Source organism: Schistocerca gregaria, chromosome X (assembly GCF_023897955.1).
Source record: "Schistocerca gregaria isolate iqSchGreg1 chromosome X, iqSchGreg1.2, whole genome shotgun sequence".
NCBI classification, from domain to species: Eukaryota; Metazoa; Arthropoda; class Insecta; order Orthoptera; family Acrididae; genus Schistocerca; species Schistocerca gregaria.
In genome coordinates this window covers 652,005,836-652,021,165 of record NC_064931.1, presented here as the reverse complement: position 1 = coordinate 652,021,165, position 15,330 = coordinate 652,005,836, and the positions used below count along the sequence as shown (strand labels likewise).

The 15,330-nt window shown below is 42.6% G+C and overlaps 1 pseudogene; it reads right to left on the bottom strand.

The window, feature by feature from the left end:
• Nucleotides 1-2,859: 2,859 nt before the first annotated feature.
• On the bottom strand, nt 2,860-4,006 carry LOC126298256 (eukaryotic translation initiation factor 2 subunit 1-like; annotated as a pseudogene).
• Between the last annotated feature and the right edge of the window lie 11,324 nt (nt 4,007-15,330).

The window sequence follows — 15,330 nt, the reverse complement described above, 5'->3', positions numbered from 1 at the left end:
GCTGGTCCAGCTGAGGCGCCAGGTGGAAATGGCATGGCAAGCCGTTCCACAGGACTACATCCAGCATCTCTACGATCGTCTCCATGGGAGAATAGCAGCCTGCATTGCTGCGAAAGGGGGATATATACTGTATTAGTGCCGACATTGTGCAAGCTCTGTTGCCTGTGTCTATGTGCCTGTGGTTCTGTCAGTGTGATCATGTGATGTATCTGACCCCAGGAATGTGTCAATGAAGTTTCCCCTTCCTGGGACAATGAATTCACGGTGTTCTTATTTCAATTTCCAGGAGTGTAGCAATCTAAACCGGTCCTTACAAATTCCTTACTTATATAAAAAAAACTAAGCTCAGCAATTTACGCTATTCGTGCGATTGCTTCTTTCAGTGACTTAAATACTTTGAAGCTGCCCATTTTGGTTATTTTCATGCCCTGATGACCTATTTAATTATATTCTGGGGAAACCAACCAAAGGCAAACAAAATCCTTTTAGCCCAGAAAAGAGTCATTAGAATTCTGTGTGGTGTCAATTACAGACATTCCTACAGGAAACTCTTCCAGTAGCTGAGAATACTCACAACAGTCTCTCAGTACATTTCTCTCTCATGTGTTTCTTGTTTAAAAACCATTCCCGTTTTGAAACAAACAGCATGTATCATAACTATGACACTAGGGTAAAAAATGATCTACATCTTGAAAAAAAGCATCTAAGTATGGTGCAAAAAGGAGTACATTACTCGTGCATAAAAATATTTAATGCTCTCTCTCAGGCAAGCAAAATGTCAGTTACTGATCCACCTACTTTTAGAGATCAACTTAAACAGTATCTTCTAAGTAAAACCATTTACTCACTGGACGAATTTATGTATGGGAATATGTGACATGATTTTGATCTATTGTAAGTTTGTTCAATGTAATTTGTAACTTTTTACAAAAAACAATTCTTGTAAACATTTTTTCTGTGTAATATATTATTCATTGTACAACCTATTATTATAAACAAATGTTTCAAATCTATATAAATGACATGTTCTACACCCAAGCGATTTATCGCTAATGGGTCTACAGAACACGAATGAAATAAATAAATAAATAAATAAATACCATGGTCAACTGTACTTCGCCGTCAATCACTTTGCTATTCTGAGCTGGGTATAACGGTTTTGGTTCCACCAGTATTTGTCCTGCCGACACGTCACCAATCAGTGTTTCTCGCAACAGTTTATGAATCTTTTCTCTGGAGCTGAGGAATATTCTTTAATCAAACCTTCTTTAAGGACCTCAATTTTGTGAAGCTAACAAATCTTTTTCATGCATAAGTTTAGCCTAATCCAAGTGTGCCACAACAGAATGATATCTGTCCAGTGAAGCCAGAACATAATGTTGCACAAAAGTGCTATCTACATGCTGGAATCATAGATGCATCTGTGAGACCTTAACTTTTCCCAGCGAATTGAATGTTCAAATAACTTACGGGTTTGCTGCCTGATGACGCCGTCGAACACCGCCGATATTTCGGCAGGAGGATCCATTCTTTTCCACCTCCATAGTGAACCGAATATTCGGGCGGATTGAATTCAGGTGTTCCATAATTCGGTTTATATTCTTACTACCATGAGGCCAAACAACAAAAGTATAGTCTACATATCTGAAAAAAGCACGCAGGTTTCAAAGTCGCTGACTCCAATGCACGTTCCTCAAAGTCCTCCATAAACAAATTGGCCCCAATAGGTGACAACGGGCTTCCCATTGCAACTCCATCAGTCTGTTCGTAGTACTGACCATTCAATATGGAGGTGGAAAAGAATGGATGCCTTTCCTTCCTTGATGTGTTGGTCAAAAGGAAGAATGATGGTACGTTCTGACATTCTGTTTATAGGAAACCTACTCACACTGACTTGTATCTGCGAGCTGATTGCTGTCACCATCCAGCTCAGCGTGAAGGAGTACTTTATACCTTGGTTCACAGGGGCCCCTTTATCTCAGACCCTGTAAGTTTGGCAGCTGAGCTGTCACATCTCGAAGTCACCTTTCGTCAGAATGCTTATAGCGAGAGGCAGATCAAACATGCATTTGCTATCAGTCTTATGTGCAACGAGTGAGTGACGATAGCAACGAAGTGGCACCTAAGTCTACGGCCTTTTTGCCTTATGCAGGAAGCATTTCCAACAGGATTGGCCGTATATTGCGGAAATATGATGTGAAATGTGTTTTTCGGCCACCTCCTAAGATTAAGGCCCTGTCGTCGTCCGTAAAAGATGATATTCGTTTGCCTAAGGCTGGGGTCTATCGTATTCCTTGCAGTTGTGGCATGTCATATATTGGTCAGACAATCAGTATTGTGGAAGACCGGTGTATTGAACACAAGCGTCACACACGCTTAAAACAGTCGAGCAAATCCGCTATTGCAGAACATTGCCTTGACACTGGTCATCCTATGGAATACAGCAACATGGAGATTCTGGCTTGCAAGTCCAGCTATTGGGTTGGTGTTATTATGGAAGCTGTGGAAATCAAACTATCAAGCAATCTTATTAACAGAGATGGTGGATTTTGTTTAAATGCTGCCTGGAATCCAGCTCTGTCTCTCATCATAAAACAGAGGGACAGAATTAGTGCTACCTCGCTTGTTGGTTAATAGTAACTATCGATATTTCTGATGTTGGTTACCTTTGTTTGTGTTGACACTTGTTCTGTGTGTGATATCTTCCTTGTTTCTCCTCTGTGAACCGAGGTATTAAATTTCCTTGCACATTTCTTCCTCATTGCATTCGTGCCTTGAGAATGGCAGGGTGAGCTTCTGTCGAAATATCGGCGGTGTTCGATGACGTCACCCTGCAGCAAACCAATAAGTTATTTGAACTTAGATGCAGGTATTTGGTCCAAAAGGTGGAAACTTTCCCATTTCTAGAGTTCCTACTTTGAACTGTAGATACTGTTGCTGCATCTGAAAAACTTGTCTCTGGACTAATATTGTATGTCGCCAAGTGTTGAGGGGGTTGCTGTGGGTCTGATTTGATTGCAGTCTTGCCAGTATTCCTATCCATGATATCTTGCTCCTCACATCAGAATCATCACTTTCTTCGTGCTCACCACTGAACACCTGCATTTCTTCCTCATCACTGCATCGTTTCCTGCACCTCCTACAATTTCTGCTTCAGCATACTTCATCTGCCTTGCCAGTTCTGCTTCATGTGTTATAGTACTGCCTTAGCAGCTATCTGAATTGCGAATACTACTTCTGTATTTGTTATAGTCTCTTCAATTTCTTTGATTACACTAGTTAATGCTTTTAAACCAGCCTATTTTTCAGGTGTTGATACTTTCGTAACAATAAGTGGAAGTACAGTAAGATTAATTTTTAATGTTAGTTCTTCCATCGAACAAGCCAAGCCAGCTCAGAGAGCTGCTTTCGCTTCATCTGTTCCTTCATAACCATATAAGGTAACGTCAGTGTCTACTCAAATCTTCACTATCTATGACGTTAACTTCCTCTTGATGTTGTTTAGAACTAATTCTCTCGTTTGTTCATCTAGAACACATTCTAACAGTGTTGATGCATCCAGTACTGCCTGTTTGAAGAGAGCATAAGAGATAGTTCCTTCTTCACTTTATCCTCAAAGTGCGATGCAGTTTCTTGATAGAGCTCTTCAAGTTGTTTATCTGTTTCGTACTGCAATAGCACTCTGACATCCCAAAGAGCTGAATTTACAGCTTTTGCCTTCTCATTGTCTTCTGGGGATAAACATTGATTGCTCAGATAAATGTAACCTTTTTCTTTCTCGACCCTGCTTGCAAAAACAGGTTCTACTTTTCCAACCCTGATCAGTTTATTGATTGACTGTATATGACGATGGGTAATTTGTGAAAGTAATATCTTTTCCTTCTATGCTGCTATACTTCAATAAATGGATGTACATCCCTATTTCCACAATATTGCATGTATTGATCATAACAACATCTTCCACTTCCAGACATATCTCTTTATAAAATTTGCAAAACAGTGGCATTGTTGACAAATAACACTGCTCTCCGTCCGGTAGCTTAGTCTAGTGGCCTGAGATGTTATTAAATAGCTTTCATGGCGAAATCCAAACACAAACACACACAGCAAAAGTAAAGCCATTGTACAAGAAAGGAAACAATGATGATATTTCCAACTACAGACCATTAGCTCTTTTGTCTGTTTTCTCAAAAATATTAGAATGGCTCTTTAATAAGACACTAACAGACTCCTTAGAGGATAATGACATTATGTCAGAATCTTAACACGGATTTAGAGCAAAGTGTTCAAACTAATCAGAGTTCACTCCTTTCTGTTTGAGGCGCTGTTAGCATTAGATACCAAACAATTTACCATGGGCATATTTTTAAATTTGTCAAAGGCATTTGACACCATAACTCATGACAAATTGCTGCACAATCTACAAACTCTTGGCATCAGAGGTAGACAGCTAACAACTGGCTTAGCTCTTGTCTTAAGAGCAGGGAACAATATGTGGAAATAGATCAGGAAAGGGATAATGTCATTAGGAAATATAATTCCAAACTACTAACTGTTAAATATAGTGTGCCACAAGGATTAGTAATGGGTCCTGTTCTGTTCATACTCTATGTAAATGACCTAAATGTAAGCAATGGCAGCACTAAAATATTTCAATTTTCTGATGATACAAGCGTTCTAATAACAGGAAATTCAGAATAAAAGCATAAGTGAAGCCACTGACAGGCTAACATGTTACTTTGTTATCAATGACTTCATAATAAACACTGGAAAAACTGTAGCTAAGGATATACATACAGCACAAACAAAAAATCTGATATCATCCCGTCTAGAGCTATATGGACAGACAATTACCTAAACAGCCTGTACGAAATTTCTTGGACTTCATCTACAAGACAACCTGAAATGGAAACCACATATTGAACAAATGAACAAAAAAATTAAGTACTTCTTGTTTTGTGTTGCATACATTAAAAAACTGTACTATCGACAACACTCTTCAGTGTGGATGTTACGCAGTCGAACAATCTCACCTATGGTATGGGATCTGTTCTGGCGAAATTCTGGAAATGCCATCAAAACATTCAAAGTTTTTAAAAATTATAATAATGATGGAAGGGGTACATAATCACAAATCATGTAGACCATCATTTCAAAAAAGGATGATCCTGCTCCTTCCTTGTATATATAGATAATTGAAAATATAATGTATTTAAAACACAACTTACACGCCATAAGACCACTCATCACTCAAAATCAAACAATACACAGCTACGATACAAGAAATAAATGGGATATATCTGTTCAAAGTGATAACACAAAGTTATTTCAAAACCATCTTATCCACCATAGTATCAAACTATACAATGTCTTACCAGATAGCATTAAACACGTACAGAACGTGGGTCACTTCAAACCAACCCCCCCCCCCCTCCCAATATAGCTGAGTGATCAGCATGACAGATTGCCATCCTACAGGCCCGGGTTCCTTCCCGGCTGGGTTGGGGATTTTCTACGATCAGGACTGGGTGTCGTGCTGTCTTCATCATCATTTCATCCCCATCTGGCGTGCGGGTTGCCCAATGTAGTAAGACCAGCACCAAGGCAGCAGGTTCTGCCCCGCAAGGGGCCTCCCGGCCAATGACGCCAAAGGCTCATTTCCATTCCCACTTCAAATCTAAATTGTGATTGATCACTGCTTTTACACACTAAATGAATTTCTACAAAAACAATTTTTTCTATGTTAACCCAATGTAGTCTCATACAGAAGAACGTTTGAATTTGTGCCTCTGTATACAGGGTGTTACAAAAAGGTTGACGATAACCCTAATGTCAGCGTCAGAGAAGTTGCTGCTGTACAAGGTAACGTTGACCACGTCACTGTATGGAGAGTGCTACAGGAGAACCAGTTGTTTCTGTACCATGTACAGCGTGTGCAGGCACTATCAGCAACTGATTGGCCTTCACGGGTACACTTCTGCGAATGGTTCATCCAACATTGTGTCAATCCTCATTTCAGTGCAAATGTTCTCTTTACGGATGAGGCTTCATTCCAACGTGATCACATTGTAAATTTTCACAATCAACGTGTGTGGGCTGACGAGAATCCGCACGCAATTGTGCATCACGTCATCAACACAGATTCTCTGTGATCGTTTGGGTAGGCATGGTTGGTGATGTCTTGATTGGGTCCCATGTTCTTCCACCTTCGCTCAATGGGGCACGTTATCATGATTTCATACGGGATAGTCTACCTGTGCTGCTAGAACATGTGCCTTTACAAGTACGACACAACATGTGGTTCATGCACGATGGAGCTCCTACACATTTCAGTCGAAGTGTTCGTACGCTACTCAACAACAGATTCGGTGACCGATGGATTGGTAGAGGCGGACCAATTCCATGGCCTCCACGCTCTCCTGACCTCAACCCTCTTGACTTTCATTTATGGGTGCATTTGAAAGCTCTTGTCTGCGCAACCCCGGTAACAGATGTAGAGACTCTTCGTGCTCGTATTGTGGACCGCTGTGATACAATACGCCATTCTCCAGGGCTGCGTCAGCGCGTCAGGGATTCCATGCGACGGAGGGTGGATGCATGTATCCTCGCTAACGGAGGACATTTTGAACATTTCCTGTAACAAAGTGTTTGAAGTCACGCTGGTACGGTCTGTTGCTGTGTGTTTCCATTCCATGATTAATGTGATTTGAAGAGAAGTAATAAAATAAGCTCTAACATGGAAAGTAAGCATTTCCGGACACATGTCCACATAACATACACTCCTGGAAATGGAAAAAAGAACACATTGACACCGGTGTGTCAGACCCACCATACTTGCTCCTGACACTGCGAGAGGGCTGTACAAGCAATGATGACACGCACGACACAGCGGACACACCAGGAACCGCGGTGTTGGCCGTCGAATGGCGCTAGCTGCGCAGCATTTGTGCACCGCCGCCGTCAGTGTCAGCCAGTTTGCCGTGGCATACGGAGCTCCATCGCAGTCTTTAACACTGGTAGCATGCCGCGACAGCGTGGACGTGAACCGTATGTGCAGTTGACGGACTTTGAGCGAGGGCGTATAGTGGGCATGCGGGAGGCCGGGTCGACGTACCGCCGAGTTGCTCAACACGTGGGGCGTGAGGTCTCTACAGTACATCGATGTTGTCGCCAGTGGTCGGCGGAAGGTGCACGTGCCCGTCGACCTGGGACCGGACCGCAACGACGCACGGATGCACGCCAACACCGTAGGATCCTACGCAGTGCCGTAGGGGACCGCACCGCCACTTCCCAGCAAATTACGGACACTGTTGCTCCTGGTGGAAATGGCATGGCAAGCCGTTCCACAGGACTACATCCAGCATCTCTACGATCGTCTCCATGGGAGAATAGCAGCCTGCATTGCTGCGAAAGGTGGATATACACTGTACTAGTGCCGACATTGTGCATGCTCTGTTGCCTGTGTCTATATGCCTGTGGTTCTGTCAGTGTGATCATGTGATGTATCTGACCCCAGGAATGTGTCAATAAAGTTTCCCCTTCCTGGGACAATGAATTCACGGTGTTCTTATTTCAATTTCCATGAGTGTATTTTCTTTCTTTGTGTGTGAGGAATGTTTCTCGAAAGTTTGGCCGTACCTTTTTGTAATACCCTGTATATTGTCGCAGTAGAAGCTGAGTAGCACAGTCACGGTGGTGTAGTGGTTATCATACTACACTGTTGTATGTTTAAAACTCACCTCAACTACACAATTTTAATTTCTGTATTCGTTTTGAGTGCATTCTAGAAGTATGCACAAATGTCTAGAATCATTGTAGTGGAATGTTCTGTAACTGTATATACACCGTATGTGTTCTGGCCAGAGGCAGTTTGCTCAACGCTCTTGTATGTGCAAGTGCTGAATAAACCTTCGTTAAGTGAAGATAGTGTTCGACATACGTCTAATTACACCTTTTCCTTCGTGACTTTATTCTGATGGAGGTGCTGGGTACTGGACCTTGTGATAACGCAGATTATTGACGACACAGGGGCTCCCATCAGGCCCCGACAGAACCTCCGATTGCGTGGCTAGAAACCAGAGTTCGAGACATATTAATCAGATCGCAATCTATCACAGACAGAAGAAGAGGGCGCTACGATGACAGCAACTGTGTGCCACAACATGAGACAGCCTGCCAGGTTCGGTGGCGACGATGGCCAAGTTCCAAACATGTGGCTGAAGGTATATGGGCCTATAGCCAAATTCAACGAATGGGATGACGCCGTGTGTTTGGCTAACGTATTTTCTACTTGGAGAGCACTGTATGAGATAAAATAGGAGAAGTTCACAAGCTGCGAAGTATTCCAGGTGGAACTGCGCAAGTATTTCCGCGACACACAATGACAGAAGTGCAAGGCTGAAGATAAATTGAAGTGCAGGGCACAGCGTCCAGGAAAAACTACAGCATCCTACATTCAAGACGTCTTGGAGCTGTGTAAAATAGTGGATCCTACAATGAAGCAGGAAGATAAGGTTGGACATCTCATGAAGGTCGTTGTTGAGGACATTTATCAAGCCCTATTCCTGAAGAAGGTTTCGACAGCAGACGACTTCATAAAATGGTGCCAGTATATAGAGACAATGCATCAAAAAGGAAGGCACTTGGAATGCACGGTGAGCAATAAACCGAGACAATTCAATAGGTCATAAGGGAGGAAGTGGAACAGACATTGAACCCAATCTCTCGTCCTTCATTTCCATTTAAAACGATGAAAAAGTCGAGACCCAGGAAAAGTTACATTCCTACAATGCCGCATAAGGAACCTGTTTGGGCACCAAAGAAGACTGACGTCTAGAGGACCCAGGATAACCAACCAGTAGGTTTCGACTGCGAACGACCGAGACATATGGATATTTGATGACGCCAGCGCCAGAAGACAGCAGACCGATCTTAGCCGACGCCAACTCCGGGACGACGAAGATGAACAAGAAGATGTGGCTGCAGGACGACGTAGGTGACCATCGCCGCAAGCTAGCCGCTGGAGAGGGCGCTCCCCAACACACCGATCAAGGTCTCCATCGCCGATTAAGAGCGCCAGCCGATCACCTAGTCGCCGCAAACTGGAATACTAAACGGTGCGACCTTCCTTGGAGGTGAGACCGCCGAAGAGAAAAATCTTCTGCCGTTGATCACTACAAAAATGATAGGAAACTACGTCAATATCCTCATGAATAGCCGACCAGCTCAACCTCTTGTGGACTTTGGACCATCATATTCAGTCATTTCGGAGAAGTACCGTCGCCAATTGCAGAAAACCGTATTTGCCGACAACAAAACATCTCTGCTGAAGGTGGCTAATGGGAAATATGTAAAACCTACAGGAAGAGGTGTCATTCGTGTGGGAATAAGTGGCCATACACAGCCCTTACAATTTATCGTCTTACAAGAGTGGGACTTTTTGAAAGCTTCTTAGGCAATTATAAATTGTGGTCACTCAAAGATTGTGCTAGACGAGATGAGATACTGTGCATCAGAGTGTGTGCACACTATGTGTGCTGGATGAAGTGATCATTCCTGCAGTCAGCGCTAGAAGGGTAAGTGTCATTTCTCTTGCCATGCATCAACCCATGGATCTTGTAGTGGAATGTGAGAGAAGCATACCACTGAAGAATAACTTGGTCATCGCAGCCTCCGTTGTCTCGTTTAAGAACAGATTTGGTGAATTGTGTATAGCTAACTGTCGCCGAGAACTGCAGACCCTTCCAAGCTACATGTGCATAGCAAACGCTGAGCTGTTAATTGCCGAACAGCTGAGCGTCATAGAAATTTATCATGCTGAGTCTGTGGGCAAAATTAGCGCTACCACTACGAGACAAAATCTTATAGCTCGACTATCACCAGATTTCATCAAGGAACAACAGAATAAGCTTCTTGCCATTCTTCAAGAGTTCTCTGAATGCTTCAATCCACAGGTGATGAGCAAATTAGACAAATCGACGGTGAAGCACCGGATTAGCACCGGAACCAATAAGCCAGAGAGCATACCATGTGTCAGCAACAGAACGTCGAATAATTATCGGAGAGGTAGAGAAAATGATGAAGAATGACGTCATTCAGCCTTCGTAGAGACCATGGTCTTCACCAGAAGTGCTCGTCAGGAAGAAGGATAGCAGTTGGCGTTTTTGTGTTTATTACAGGAAGCTTAATAAGATAACTAAAAGTTTATCCTCTTCCACGAATTGACGATACACTAGATTGTCTGAAAGGGGCTAAGTTTTTCTCAACCATGCACATGTACTCGGGATACTGGGAAATCGTAGTAGATGAGTCTGATCGTAAGAAAACTGCATTCATCACCCCTGCAGGCCTGTATGAGTTTAAGGTAATGCCGTTTGGTTTGTGTAATGCCCCATAAGCTTCCTCGGATTGTGTTCTTATTACTGTAGTTTTATCAAAGACTTTTGTATCAAAGCCAGGCCACTCCAAGTGTTGTTAAAAGCCGATGCTAAATTTATCTGGGATGGTGCTCACCAAGATTCTTTCGGTGTGCTGCAACAAACTCTGACGACTGACCCTGTACTTGGTCTGTGTGATGAGAGAGCACCTACAGAACTACACACAGATGCCAGTGGGTATGGGATCGGTGCTGTTCTGGTGCAAATTTCGGATGGAGAAGAGGTTATAGCTTATGCTTCTAAGACACTTACAAAAGCTGAGAGACACTACTTAACTGAAGAAAGAGAATGTCTTACAGTGATCTGGGCCATGTGCAAATTTTGACAGTATGTCTATGGAAGGCCATTCGCAGTTGTTACATACCATCATTCACTTTTTTGGTTGACAGTTCTTAAGGATCCAACAGGACGACTCGCCAGGTGGGCACTACGTCTCCAAGAGTACGACATTACCATAGTGTACAAAAGTGGAAGAAAACACCAAGATTCCGACTGTCTCTCAAGAGACCCTGTGCAAGTCCATCAAGACTTTGATGAAGTTGGTGACTGTCTCGCTGCGCTCCAGGATCTCTCTGCTGAGCAGAAGAAGGACGCCAAGATATCTCAAATTGTGCTTGCCTTAAATCGATCAGAGGATGTGGAAGGCTAATTTGAGGTAGTTAATGGATTACTTTGCAAGAAAAACATTGATCCGTTTAGAAAGAGGTGGGTACCAGTGACTCCTAAACACATGTGCTTAGGTGTTCTACTGAAATTCCATGAATCACCTGAGGCCGGACATTTAGGACTTATTAAGACATACGATAGGATCCGCAAGAGATTTTTCTGGCCAGGTTTATTTACCAATGTCCGTCGCTACGTGTCGCCCTGTCGAGAGTGCCAGGGGAGAAAGGCAGTTCCTTAGAAACCAACTGGCCGACTCATACCAATTCCACCAGCCGAAAAACCTTTCCACCATGTTGGGATTGACCTCCTCAGAGCAGCTGAAGCATTCGAGGTAGCCAAATTCATCGTGGAAGACACTGTATGAAAACACGGTGCTTCAAGGTCGTTAATTACGGGTCGAGGAAAAGTTTTTCAATCGAATCTTGTGACAGAGATAAGCCGTCGGTGCTACATTACTCGTCACATGACGACTGCCCACCATGCACAAACTAACCGGCTTACTGAATACCTTAATAAGTAAGACCTTGGCCGTCATGCTATCAATGTTCGTCAGTGTTGAGCAGAGCAACTGGGATGAGGTGCTACCTTTCGTGACGTTTGTCTACAACACCGCCAAACAAGACACCATAGGAATTTACGCCATTTTTCCTGGTGCATGTGCGTGAGGCGACTACAACAACGGCCACTGTGTTTCCGTTACATCCTGATGTGGACGACGACTACATCGGCAAGGAGTTAACCAGAGTTGAGGAAGCTCGGCAGTTAGCTCGACTCCGCACGCTCCTCTCTCAAGAAAACTATCGCCGAAGGTATGACGCGAGCTACCGCCCTGTTGTCTACCAGCCTGGTGACGTCATCTGGATCTCCACTCCTCTTCGGAAGGTTGGTCTCTCTGAGAGGCTTCGCAGGCGCTACTTTGGACCTTATAAGGTTGTAAAACAGTTGTCTGGTGTTACTTATGAAGTTGAAGATTTCGACCCCGACACAAGATGACGAAAGACCAGAGATTCGGTCCACGTCCCTTGAATGAAGCCCTTTAAGGATCCAGCAACCCAGGGTAAATTCGAAGCTCCAGCGACAGGCAACAAGCGGAAAGGTGTCGAAGAGCGTATCAACAAAGGAAGTTCTATGAAGATCACCGTCAGGGCGAACATCAGTCATCGGGAGTCGGAGTATGTAGGACCGATGAATCGTTCCCGGACTAGGAGGACGGAACTGGAGCAGTGTCGCAGAAGAAGTTCTGCAGCACGTTAACAATGGAGTAGCGGTTATGATACTAGACTGTTGCATTGAGGGTTGTGATTTCCAAACTCGCCTCCTTTGTAAAATTTTAATTTCTATATTCGGTTCGAGTACATTCTAGAAGTATCCACAAATGTCAAGAATCATTGTACTGGAATTTTTTATAAATGTATATATACCATATGTGTTGTAGCCGGAGGCAGTTCGCTCCACGCTTTGGTAACCTTGAACCACTTGAATTATGTAAGTATAGTTTTCACCGAAATCCATTGAAATGAATACTGTGTTTGAAGAGGTCATTCCGTTTAAAGTTCTAAAAAATAAGACTTGTGACTTGGCTATGTATGACTGGGGTATTAACTTGTTCAGCTGCCCCACTAACTTATCGATGAACTTCCCAACTGGGCTCCAGTACCCAAATATTGACACAATACTGTACATCAATGTCCTCAAATTGTGATTGTAAAAAATTATAAGATTTTCGTTTGATCAAGGGTGCCAGCACATCGGGGCCAGGGGGCATTCATGCCACTGCCTCCTCTGTTCCCTCACTTCTGAGGTAAAAGAGAATAGTGTATTCGTGTAATTTTCTTTCAAGAAAATGATTTAAAAATCAGTAATATGCAGGTTTTTAACAGAGTCGAAACTGGATCGTTTTATGGTATTGTATGGGTGCCTTCCGTTTTGATGGACGCTTGTCACAATGCCTCGCCATACATCTCCTACCTGCTCATTCACAGACAATATGACGTAAGTTCTTGGTTATTCCCTCCAAGACCAGCCCCATGAATCAATAAAATAATCTTTTGTGGTATTGTGCATATGCAGAGTACGTGTGTCCTACTGGCACCAGTCAAAACAGACCACTTAGGTCACAGAGAACAAAATTTTGAAATATGGGTTTTTAAGTCAGAATGTTCCAATCTGACGAAGATTATATAAAATCTATAGTTTTCACTCGTATATATTTATTCCTAAACATCCTTCATACCATGCAAAATTCTGGACTGTTCATCATTCTTACAAAACATTTCTACCAATTCATTAGTTTCACAACTCAATTCCCCTCCCCCCTCCCATCTGTGATCAAGTTATGCTCTTTCAATAGTGTTTTAGCTTTATGAACAGAAGAATCAGAGACATTGAAAATCTCGATTACTCCAAGACCAGTTTAGGGCAACTGGATCTGTCAGCACCCTAATCTGTTTGTTTTGCGATGTAGCGCGTAATTCACTTCTAATTAAATGAGCAAGTTTGTCCATATATTTAGATTATTCCCCCACACCCATTTCCTAATCATTTCTTTCCTCAGATCGTTAATCAAATTCGAGAACAGTTTGAGTTTTTCGTTTTACATTTTCATGTACGGTACTCTCTTTAGCTTTTATTTGCCATAGCAGAACTTGCTATGTTCACCAAGGGCATGCAGTTTCTAGAGAAACATCCAGTTTCACTGAATGAAGCGTTAAGCTTGCAAGTGACAGTACTTTTCTGTTACTGGAGTACATCAGGTGATAATCCAGCATCATCCACTATCTCATCTTTGGCATTTAATATAACTTCAACACCACACTCATCAATTTTTTTAATTTCAGTCAGTTGTTTCCTGCAGGATGTACTAGGTTTCTGTCCTGGTTTCACTTTGTAGCCCTGTGATAAAAATTTTCTGCTATTCTACCGTTAGAATTTGAGGTGTTTCTTATTTGATTATTTATGTTTCTTGAATGAGTCTTGACAAAGCTTCTGAAAAAGACATGCTTTTTCAATAAAACACACCAATGGTGAAGAAAAATGGTTGTTAACTTGACACTTTCTTCCATTTTCAGTTTTCAGAGAGTTAAATTATTTTCAGACAGGTCTTCAATAGATTGTTCGGCCTTTTTAGACTAAACGTACAGACTGGAAACCCAAAATCTTGGTTGCGGTAACAGATTGATCTATAGCACAGTTTCTGGTCAAGGTTAAGTGAAAATTTGTTTGTAAGTTGGCAAATATAATGAATTTGAAAGCAGAAAATGTGGTTGTGGTAACAAATTGACCAGTAGCGAAGACTAATGTGTGCACCCATGGCATACCGAAACATCCTTTTTGTTTGTCATAGTTTAATAAATGACAACTGATATAGTTACTTACCCAACACTGCATTTCTCCATTACACAGCAAAACAAAAATTTGAAGAAAAAAAAACGCTATAACTGTTGACACTTATCAAAATTTACTGTTCACTGTATTATTATTTAGAGGCTGAGCTAAACTGTCAGTTGGAGTATGTCATTCACAGCTACTTTCACACTGACAAACTACCTATTTGATTCTGTCTTGGGTTCTTCGGCCGACGTTCGTCTGATAATTTTACTGATGTTTCGCCAGCACGAGTGACTGGCATTGTCAAAGTTTTACCCTGCATTGCCGGTGGTGAACTAGAGCCGAGTTCACGGCCGCAGACGATATGTACCTGGCTCGCCAACGTTTGAGGTCTTCTCTGCAGTCATTTTCGGTGCGGTTCTCCTCTTGCTATCTGCGTGGGTCGTTCGCTGCAGTACGGGAAGCCAAGATCCGTTTACCTTAAGTCATTCTTCTTTCTTGTTGAAGCTATTCCTGTGTTTGTGTATTTCTACAGCTCCTCTGAACAAATGGGTATGATAGTGCTTCTCTACAGCCAGAACTTCCATTGTTGTTGTTGTTGTCTTCAGTCCTGAGACTGGTTTGATGCAGCTCTCCCGTCGGTGAATTTTATTACATTGTCGGTCTCACTTAGCGCGCGCTCTGCCACCACCGATTTCTCCACCTGCCCCAACCTGCAGTGTCGCTTATGTTCGTTGATCCTGGTGTTGATTCATCGTCCAGTCATTCAGACATAAACGTTTCCGCATGTGTATGGTAAGTGGTATATTCCCGACATTGCAAGAGGGTCTCTTTTGTCCTTTGCCGGTCTAAGACATTCTTTGATCTTCTTTGTCGGTTTGAATATTGTTTTTACGCCGTG